Here is a 9,895-nt window from a genome sequence, read left to right on the forward strand (position 1 = left end):
TCTTCAACTGGCATCAAAACTCCCCAAGTCTGCTGCCTCTCCTTTTGGAGCCAAGTGGTTCCTAGAGCCTCTCTGAAGCAGCAAGAGCTGCTGAGCTGAGACACGAGTCTGTATGGAGGGCAGCTACTTTTGTACTGCTGCCAAAGCTTGACTTTGCCTGCTCCTGCATTACCCTGGTGACAGCCTTGTTCTACATGTGGTCAGAGCACTGCTGTCTCCTTAGAATATTACAACTCCTTGTTTTTTCAAGAAGAAGGATCAGATCGAACGCCCTTGGGCATGACATTGTGCTACGTCATTATAGGTGTGCAAAATGGTGAAAACACAGATGTTTGTATAAACACTGGGGACAGCTGACTGTGCAAAATAATCACACGAGATGGGAGGAGTGAGGTGAACAGCACACTGGAGCAGCAGACACCTTGGCTTACCTCATCTCCCTGGAATCCTGGGAATCCAGCTGGGGAGAGCTTGGCAGGGACCCCGCAGCACTGCCCACAGGGGGACCTCCTGCCTTGCCTATTGGGGGGACCAAAGGCAGTCCCAGTGACCCCTTCTTCATATCCCCACCAATGGAATGCAGCAAGGCAGCCTGGAAAGAGTAGAACACAGGGCTCAGATCAAGCATCCAGCCTTGCCCCCCTTCATGCCTCAAGACATCTAGATATGCCCTCAGCTGGGACCTGGCAGGAATAGTCAAACTGATGGTGCGGTTGGCCGAGGATGGGGAATGGAAAGGGAGGTGGTGAGGGAGAGACCATGCCCCAGATTTGCCACCCCTTCCCTTGTGGTGACTTCTCTGCAAGTGTGGCTACATTCCCAGCTGGCATCCACAAGTTTGACATCAAGGTGTTCTGGGCTGCCACTGCCTCCACTGGCCTTGTGGATGGTATTGGAGTGTGTTTAGATCACGGTTCTCTCTCTGACCCTTAGGCACCTTACAGCCGCTCTTGATCTCCAGCACATCCCCACAAAGCCATTCTGCAGGATGGCAAAACCTGCTTTTCTCAAGCCCCTCTCTTCTGCTGCTGCTGCCCTTCCCTCCTACACTTCCCCAGCAGCTTTTGAGCCCAGATGCTGCTGCTGAGCTCTCGGGATGCTCGCTGCACTCCAGCTCCCACACATCCATCATGTCAGGCTCACTGGCATTTAGGAAGTCCAGCAGAGCTCCTTGCCCTGCTGCTCTCTGGAAATTATCTGCCTGCCCAAGTTCTTCCTGAGCCCCCATGCCATGGGCAGGAAGGGGGGTGGAGGCAGCAGGTGCATAGGCACCTTTCCTTCATATCCCATCATGTCTGGCCCAGCTAAGGATCTAAATCGGGACCTGTTCAAACTTCAGTGAAAGGGTCACTTCCTGTCAGCAAAAATATCTCAGAGTTCTACCTACAGCAAAGAAATTGAAAATTTACCACACAGGATTGGCTTGGTCTCTTTACCTTATGGCCTTTTCTCTCTGAGCTCAGCTCCTGTATTTTTGCCCGGTGCTCATCACAGCCACTGCCATTTTTCCCATTCTCCTCCTCTCCACTGCATGTCTGACTTGGTGTGGTAGAAGGAGAGCTCTTCTGGATGGGAGGCAATGGCTTGGAGGGAAGGAGCATAGAGGGATTTGCCAGAGAAAACCTCTTGGCGAGAGGGTAGCCAGTCAGGCCTGCAAAGTGGAGACACAAAATGTAACAGAGGCCACAATGCAAACCTAAAACATCTGAAGCTCCATATTTCATGGGACACATTTCCTGGAAACTTCTAAAGAGCTGGACAGGGAAGCATGGTCCTACGGGCAGACACTGGAGACAGCCCAGGGGAAAACCCTGCCCCACTTCCAGAGAGCTGCCACAGGAACAGCCTGGCCTCTGGGCTGCCCTGGGACAGCAGGGAGCCCAGAGCCCTGTGCTCTCCAGCAATGGCTCAGCTGCACATGCACCCTCCTGCTCCTCTGCCTGCCCCACAGATGAGCAGCCCTCCAGCTGCACGGGGCACTGGCAGCAGCACAGCTCATTGCAGGGCCACATGCAGGGCACAGCTGTTCCCTGGCAATGTGCACAGCCTGGCTGGGCTGCCACAAGACCCTTCCTCCCAGCAGAGAGCGGCCCAGCTCCCCCCTCACCTCTGTGTGAGGCTGAGCCATGCTCTCAAGGGAAGAAGTGAGTTATGTGAAGGCCCACTTTTATCATCAACACATCTAATAGGTATGGCACTCGATTGGAATAATTTTTAATTATTGGGAAAATTTCTTTGGTTTTCTTTTTCATGAAACTAGTCTGCGTTACATTCCTCTCAACAGTATTGAGTTAGCAAGTGTGAAGGGAAAGGTGGAAGTCTCCAAACATAAGAGGGGAAAAAAATTTCCTCCTTGAGGCTGGCCTTCTGGGAATCCCTAGGAAAGACCCACATAGCTGTGACTGCTATTTCGGAAAACCACAAAGACCTCTCAGCAAGCAGGCAGGCCTTATTGGTGTTTCTGTACCACCGTAATACCATCCCCTGGGTGGGACCCCATCAGCAAGCAGAGGAAGAACAGGAAATTTTTCTGTACTGAGACCCAACATTGATGGTAAAGAAAGCAACAGGACTTGCATCTCATGGCCAGTTTGTGGGCAGCTGTGGCCACAGTCCCTGTCCTGGCTGACAGTATGACTGATTTGGCTACTGTCAAACAGGAGAAAGCAGAGTAAACTAATGACAGAATGTTGTGATTCCATGGGAGCCCTTGCAGGATCCTCTGTAGCTGTCAGCCACCTACTCTGACAAAGAGCCAGCACTGACCACCACGGAACAGTTTTCCCTGAAATATGGTGGGATTTGTTTTCCATTTGGCTTCAGCCTTTCAGCTCCTTCCTATCCTCACCTTTTCCTTCAGAGGTTTTTCCTTTTCCACTAAAGTCCATCTTCAAACCCGTGCTTCTGCCTGGCAGAAGGATCTGGGTTTGACTCTGGGAACACTCTCAGAGCTGACAGCGACAGGAGCTTGGTGCCCAGCCTCAGAACAAGGCCGGGTAACTCTGATTGCCAGCGCTCGGCACAGAGAGGCAGAGCCAGACGCGTCTGCTGCTGCTGTGGCCGTGCCAACCACAACCTGCACAGCCTTCACAGCCCCAGCGTGGGGCTGCCCCTTTGTGACACAATAGCCCATGGGGCTGCCCCTTTGTGATGCAATAGCCCGTGGTTCTCTCATTTCCATGGCTGCAAAACCCCACCCCAACTCCATCCCCTTCCCTTCCCAAGGGCAGCCAGCCCTGAGCCCAGCCTGGCCAGGCCTGAGGCTTTCACACTGTCTAGGAAGTAAACCCTCTCCAAAGCTACTTTTCAAGTCCTTTATTTCTGTAAATTCATTTCTGTAATTTATTTCTGTAATTCCCACTCAGATCTGGGTTGCAGCTGGTTGGTGTGGGAATTGGTTAATTTCTCTTCACATCAAACAAAGTGCTGGGACACAAAGAATGGCACCGGGCCGTGGAAGTAAAAGCAGCTTTGCACTCCCCAGTAGATGACCCCAGAATTCAGCTGGCCGATAGCTTTAGAGAACAAATTGACCATCCAAATATTCCACTTTTGCTCTGCTTCATTGTTCTAGGGGTTTATTCCCTGCTTGCTTTTTTGCATAAACACCCAAACCCAACATAAACATGATCTGCCTCAAAACATTTCTGATCTTGGCAGTTCCTGACAATTCAAACTTTTCATGATGGAAATAGCACAGGGCAGGTTATTCTGAAAAAAGTGGATAAAACTAATCCTGCTTGATTTGGCAAAACTAAGCCTGAGCCATGGGACCAGTGGGTCTGATCCCTTTTTCTGCATCTGCAATATTATTTCTTCAAGTCTCATGTCTCCTGTCTATTGAAAGAAGCTTTGCACTCTGCATCAGATGCCCCCAGTGTTCAGTGGGCCCATATCATCAGTGTATCTCTAGGGTGTAAACTGGCCATGCAAAGTTCTCCCTCATTGTGGCAGGGGTTTATTCCTGCTTGCTTTCCTGCAGACACACCCAAACCCAACATTGCAACACCTGCCTCAAAACAATTCTCATTTGGACTGTCTCTGAAAATTCAAACCTATACTCAGAGCGTTTCCCTGTCCCCAGGGCCAGGCTCCAAGGCTGGCCTCTCTCCTGCACAGAATGAAGAAGAGCTGCTGCCCTTGCCAGCGGCTCCGGGGTCTGGTGATCAGCGCTCTGAAGGCAGCTTTGTACACACCCTGCCCCTGAGCCGAGCAGCATTCCTGGGCATTGGCACCACCTCTGCAGCCAACATCCTCCAGGACAGCTGCAGCAAGGAGATTGCAACAAGTGCTGGCTGAAGGAGTTTCCAGGCTGTGGCAGCCCTTCACCTGCTGGAATCATCTTGTGCTGCCATGGGAGAGCAAAGGGGGTGACGGGCTCTTTGCAGTGAGGGTCTCCTCCATGTGCTGCTGCTCACTGGGCTGATACAGCTGCTGCTGCCTTCCCCCACAGCTGTGTCAGGAGCCTGCCTGGGAAAATAACACTGCCAGTGCCAGCCACTGATCCCTGCCATGGCCCTGCCCACAGGGCATCCTGCCCACCAAACCGCTCCAGTCAGGTGATGTCAGACAACATCAAAATACATTCAAACGATGCATTTCCCACTTTCTGGCAAAATCGTGGCCATACAGTCCACGTGTTGGAGGCAGACTGCTGTTGGCAGAAGGGGGAAGCCCCAGCAGCTGCTCTCCCCATGGCTGGATGGCCATGGCAGCAGAGGCAAGCCTCCCACCATGCCCACTGCTGTAGAACCCAGTGCTTTGGAGTTGCTCCCACTCAACTCAGGCTGCTGCTACAGCAGCAGCATCACTTCACACATTTGATAACAGACTTGGAATGGCACACAGGACTTGCCCCAAGAGGTACAAAAATTTTTTTTTAAAGTGGAGTGGGCAGGAGAGTTAGAATAGTTTGCTCCTTTTTAATACAAGCATACCTGATTTAAGCAGGGACACTGGGCTAATCATACTGGGGACCGGTTTGTAATTCTTGTCTCTAGCAATTCCCACCAGTTTGCAAGCATTTTTCACTAAGGGGTAGATAAGATTTTACAGCACATCCATGAGCAAGTCTGAGCCTGAAGTCAATGCACAAGAAAATACTCCCAAATCTGCCACCCATGGGAAAAGGAAGCAGAAAAGCAGATGAAACAAGTGCCATTGCAGCTAAATTGCCTGTATTTATCCCATGGTCCAACCTTCCTGTACAAAAGCACCTCAATTCAAACACACAGCTTAAGATCAAGGAATAAAAGTGCTTTGAGAACATTTAAAGCCTGATTCCTATTACTTTCAAGGAGAGGTCAATGCTAAATTCCTTAAAAACACAAATGCAGGTCTATTTGGGACTGCATCCTTCAAAAGCACAAATGGAGGTTTAGAATTGCAGAACTTTTTCCATTGGAAAAGACCTTTAAGATCATAGAGTCCTTCCCATAATCTGAGACTGCTGACACTGCCAAGGCCACCCCTAAAGCCTATCCCAGGACGGGATGCTATTGGCATTCTTGGCCACCTGGGCACCCTGGCTCTCAGCCACTGCCAACCAGCACCCCCAGGTGCTCTTCTGCTGGGCGGCTTCCCAGCCACTCTGCCCCCAGCCTGTAGCCATCCATGGAGGTGCTGTGGCCCCAGGGGAGGACGGGCTCTTCACCTTGTTGAACCTCACGCAAGTGGCCTCAGCCCACGATCCAGCCTGTCCAGATCCCTCTGGCAGATCAGCACTCCCACCCAGCTTGGCATTGTCTGTAAACTGCCTGAGGTGCCCTTGATCCTCTCTTTCCCATCGTTGGCAAAGATGAGAAACACAACCGGTCCCAGTGCTGAGCCCTGGGGAAGACCACCTGTGACCAGGCACCAGCTGGATTTAATTCCATTGAATTCCACCCCTCCCTGGGCCTGGCCATCCTGACAGTTTTTACCCATGGAAGAGTGCACTAAGGTCTTCAGTCTTTTCCTCATCGTTTGTTCTGTGTTTCCACCCACATCCAGGAAAAGACAGAGATTCTCCTTAGCCCTCCTTTTGTTGCTGATGGATTTACAGAAGCATTTTTATCCTCTTTGCAATTTTCTAAGAAGAAATTCTCTACAGTGAGGCTGTTGAGGCACTGGGAACAAGTTGCCCAGAGGAGCTGTGGGTGCCTAAGGAAGGGTTTGCATCTGCCCCTGCTCTCTCCACTTCCCTTCTTAGTCATGACATGGGGGGCCTGAAGCAACTCCAGACTGAGGACAAGGTGAACATGGCTCAGCCTCACACAGAGGTGAGGGGGGAGCTGGGCCGCTCTCTGCTGGGAGGAAGGGTCTTGTGGCAGCCCAGCCAGGCTGTGCACATTGCCAGGGAACAGCTGTGCCCTGCATGTGGCCCTGCAATGAGCTGTGCTGCTGCCAGTGCCCCGTGCAGCTGGAGGGCTGCTCAGCTGTGGGGCAGGGAGAGGAGCAGGAGGGTGCATGTGCAGCTGAGCCATTGCTGGAGAGCACGGGGCTCTGGGCTCCCTGCTGTCCCAGGGCAGCCCAGAGGCCAGGCTGTTCCTGGGGTGCCTCTGTGGAAGTGGGGCAGGGTTTTTCCTATGGCCTACTCCACGTGTCTGCCAGCAAGAGCATGTTTCCATATGCAGCTATTTAGAAGATTCCAGGAAGTCTGTCCCATGAAATATGGAGCTTCAGATGATTTTCTTTTGTATTGCTGGCTCTGTTGCATTTTGTGTCTCTCCTTTGCAGATCTGACTGCCTACAGCCTTACCAAGCAGTTTTCTCTGGACACTTCCAATGTTCTCTTACCCACAAAGTCTTTGTCTCCCATCCAGAAGAGCTCTAATTCCTCCAAGCTCAGGAAGAAGCTGCTGCCTGTCTGAAGAGTGTCACAAGAATAGGATTTATGTGTTAGGCTTCATAGTTAGATATGGATATATATTCTGATATTTAGATGTCGTTTTGAATAAAGGTTTTGATTGTATCTTTCAATTTTGATGACATATTTTTAATTCTATATATTTTATTTTCGTTATTAAAAAAAAAATAAATTAAATAAACCAAAAGGAGAATGTGAGACCAGGATCTGCCAGCCTAGAGATTATGGGAGTGCAGCTTGCTTGATGTGCCAGTGTCTCACCACATCCTTTCCTCACTGCACATCTCCTCTTCCTCTTTTGCCACGTTTTCTTTCTGTCATTAGTGCTGCTCTTTGTTACTTGGCATTACAATAGGGCCACACATTGACATGTTTGGGGGACAATGGAACCAAAAGATCCTGTATAGTCAAAAGATTTCTACCTGGATATGTTGTGTGCTCTCAGAAGGCCTGAGCAAAGAAACCAAGGGAAGTGTGCCCAAATGCCAAAGCTTTGCTCCTTTGCAATCTCACAGAGGTCTGGCTCACAGGTGACTTCAGGCACAATTTCATAGGTAAGAGGAGGATGTGTATTTCACTGGGAAAAGATGCCCTGCTTTGGAATAGTTGTCTGTATGTAGATTTACCCAGGACAGCAGTCCAACAGTGTCTTTTGCAACTTGCTTGCCAAGGGATGAGTGGGCTGTGAGGCCAATAACAAGTGACAAGGGTTCCTCAAATCTATTGCCACTGCAGCCTGGGTGCCCTTCTGCCCAGGGCTATGGGATCATTTGTTCCCATGGACCAGTGCTTGCCAGGGTAATGAATTCCTGCATAGCTGAAAAAAGCAATTCTGGATTCCACTCCAGCTCTTGGTGGGCTGCATGATCATTGACAATGCTGCTTTTCCAGAAATTATTCTACAGTTTCCTTTCATAGTCATTTGAAGATTTAAACTTCACATTTCAATTTGTTTTGCCTTAGGGAAAAATGCTTCTGGGCCCAGTGCAAACTGTAACCTTTTGACAGCAAAGTCCTCATGGTTGCCAGCTTCTGATGTTCTAGAAGAAACTGCATGTGAATGTGTTAATTGAGTTTTCTGAAGGAAAACTTTGTCTGACTCTGTGTCACGTGGCTGCATGTGTTGGCATAGCTATGGGTCTAGTCCTGGCCTAGTAAAGCCCAGGCAGGGTGGCATGTTGCAGGGAAAACAAGTCCACGAGCTTATGGGGTTGCCATCACCAGCAGAGCCGATGTGTCCTTTGGGGATTTCTCTGGAGACAAAATTAGGGGCCTGCTCCATGCCACAGTATTCTCTTAGATCGTTCTAAACTATCTTAAAAAAGGCAGTGAAACTTCACATATCCTTGCACAATCACTGTTTGGATAGGGGCATTTTTGTCCCTCTTCAAAGCCATTGCTCTTGCACACCAGAAACATGAACATCCACCAACAGGAATGATGCATGGCCCTCCTGCTGCTGCTTCAGAGCTCTGGGAAGTGCAGACCTGGGTATTACCAATGGGAACACTTAATTAGTATTTCATGCTCCTTCAAGATGCCCAGATCTCAGGGCTTTTAGTTTCAAAGCAGCCACTGTACTTGCTCTAGGGAAGAACAGTAAATGGGAAACAGGGATTGCCAGCCTTGCAGGGGTGTGGGGAAAACCTGGAGTGTCTGCGTCAAAAGATGAATGGGAAGAGTGCAATTGCCAAAGCCAAAGCTTTGTTAGGATAGCAGGGTCAGTTCTTTACTGCCTGCTTGCATGGAAATCATTTCAGAACCTCCTTTTTGTATCTCGTGCAGAAAAGGAGATCTTAATAATACCATGCTACTTAAAAACACATTGTGATGCAGATCTGTAGTGATTCACAATGAAGCAGACTGCCTGCTTTGTCACTGCCAGCCCTGGTGACCTTGCAAGAGACCGTAGGGTATGCTGTGCCTGTTTTATATCCAAGCAAAGCTTGAGTTTGCTTATTAGTGTGGAATAAATACAAGGGTAATAAAATGGACAATTAAACTGGTGACTTTGGAGGATATGCTCATGCTTTCACACGTCAGTCCTGTACCTCATGCTCCAAGGCTTGTTACTCATCATGAAATATTTCAATAAAAAAACACAGCTCCTGTGTAACATCTGAATAAAATTGCATCAGTTCATCAAGAATTCTGCTGGCAAGAACAAGACAAAAGCCGTCTGACACTCACTTGCAGCTGTCCTGGATTTCTGCAGCCCTTTGTGAAACGCTGCTGTAGGCAGAGTGTTTGGAGTTGCTTTGGGCCTTTATGAGAGATCTGTGTAACAGCATGCTGGGCTCTCCTGGCAGAAAACTGTCCAAGCCCAGGGACATGGTGCCAGCAGGAGTGGAGCAGCCCCGCTCCCAGCCCGAGAGCGTGAGCTGAGCCACGCCGGGGAGAAAAGACACCGAGGGGCTCCAGCCCAGCTGCTTCACCTGCCGTGACGGGTCCACAGAGCTCTGCCTCTGGGAGAAAGTCGACGCTGGACAAGCATGGAGCTTTCATCTGCTGCTGGAGCTGCTCCGTGACAGCTCCTGTTCTTCCCGAGGGAGAACCCAGCACCACCTTGTAACGCGTGTCCAGGGGGGATTTTCCTCCGGCATTCTGGGTCTTTGTCCCAGCAGGGGGACGGTGAGGTCTGGCAGTTTGATATCTAGAAGTCACTGGCTTTTTTGCTTGCTTTTCAGGTATTCCACTTGTTAATAAACTGTTGCAATTTTTTTCCACTTTCATCTATTTGTATTAATTTCCTGTTACTGGAAAGGGATTGTTGGAACACTTTAGAGGAGACGACTCATTGCAGAGTGTCCTGTATTAAGTTCTCCCAAACTGTGTGAGACACATGGCTTCACACAGGAGCAGCCCCAAGGCTGCTGAGGGGAAGGCACAGAGGAAGACAAACCCAGTATTTCTGAGGGGAATTCTTTGACACCAAACCAACCTGAGTTGTCCAACAGCTGACCTGACATTTTGAGACATGGGCCAAAGGGGAAAGCTTGCAGTGTGTTTGGTCCAGGCCGGGTCATGCTCAAGGCAAAGGTGTGTGTC

At 49.9% G+C, this 9,895-nt stretch overlaps 2 long non-coding RNA genes across 2 annotated transcripts; one reads left to right on the forward strand and one right to left on the reverse strand.

Moving 5' to 3' along the window:
* Nucleotides 1-489: 489 nt before the first annotated feature.
* Nucleotides 490-3,058, reverse strand: LOC135281603 (uncharacterized). The gene is made up of 3 exons (XR_010348198.1): nucleotides 2,849-3,058; nucleotides 1,437-1,651; nucleotides 490-592 (listed from the first exon to the last, which is right to left on the reverse strand). It is a non-coding gene; the product is annotated as an uncharacterized LOC135281603 (long non-coding RNA).
* A 2,855-nt stretch (nucleotides 3,059-5,913) lies between these two features.
* On the forward strand, nucleotides 5,914-6,960 carry LOC135281160 (uncharacterized). Its single transcript, XR_010347904.1, has 2 exons — nucleotides 5,914-6,260; nucleotides 6,718-6,960. It is a non-coding gene; the product is annotated as an uncharacterized LOC135281160 (long non-coding RNA).
* The last annotated feature ends 2,935 nt before the right edge of the window (nucleotides 6,961-9,895 follow it).

This window comes from Passer domesticus, chromosome 15 (genome assembly GCF_036417665.1).
Source record: "Passer domesticus isolate bPasDom1 chromosome 15, bPasDom1.hap1, whole genome shotgun sequence".
Lineage (NCBI taxonomy): Eukaryota > Metazoa > Chordata > Aves > Passeriformes > Passeridae > Passer > Passer domesticus.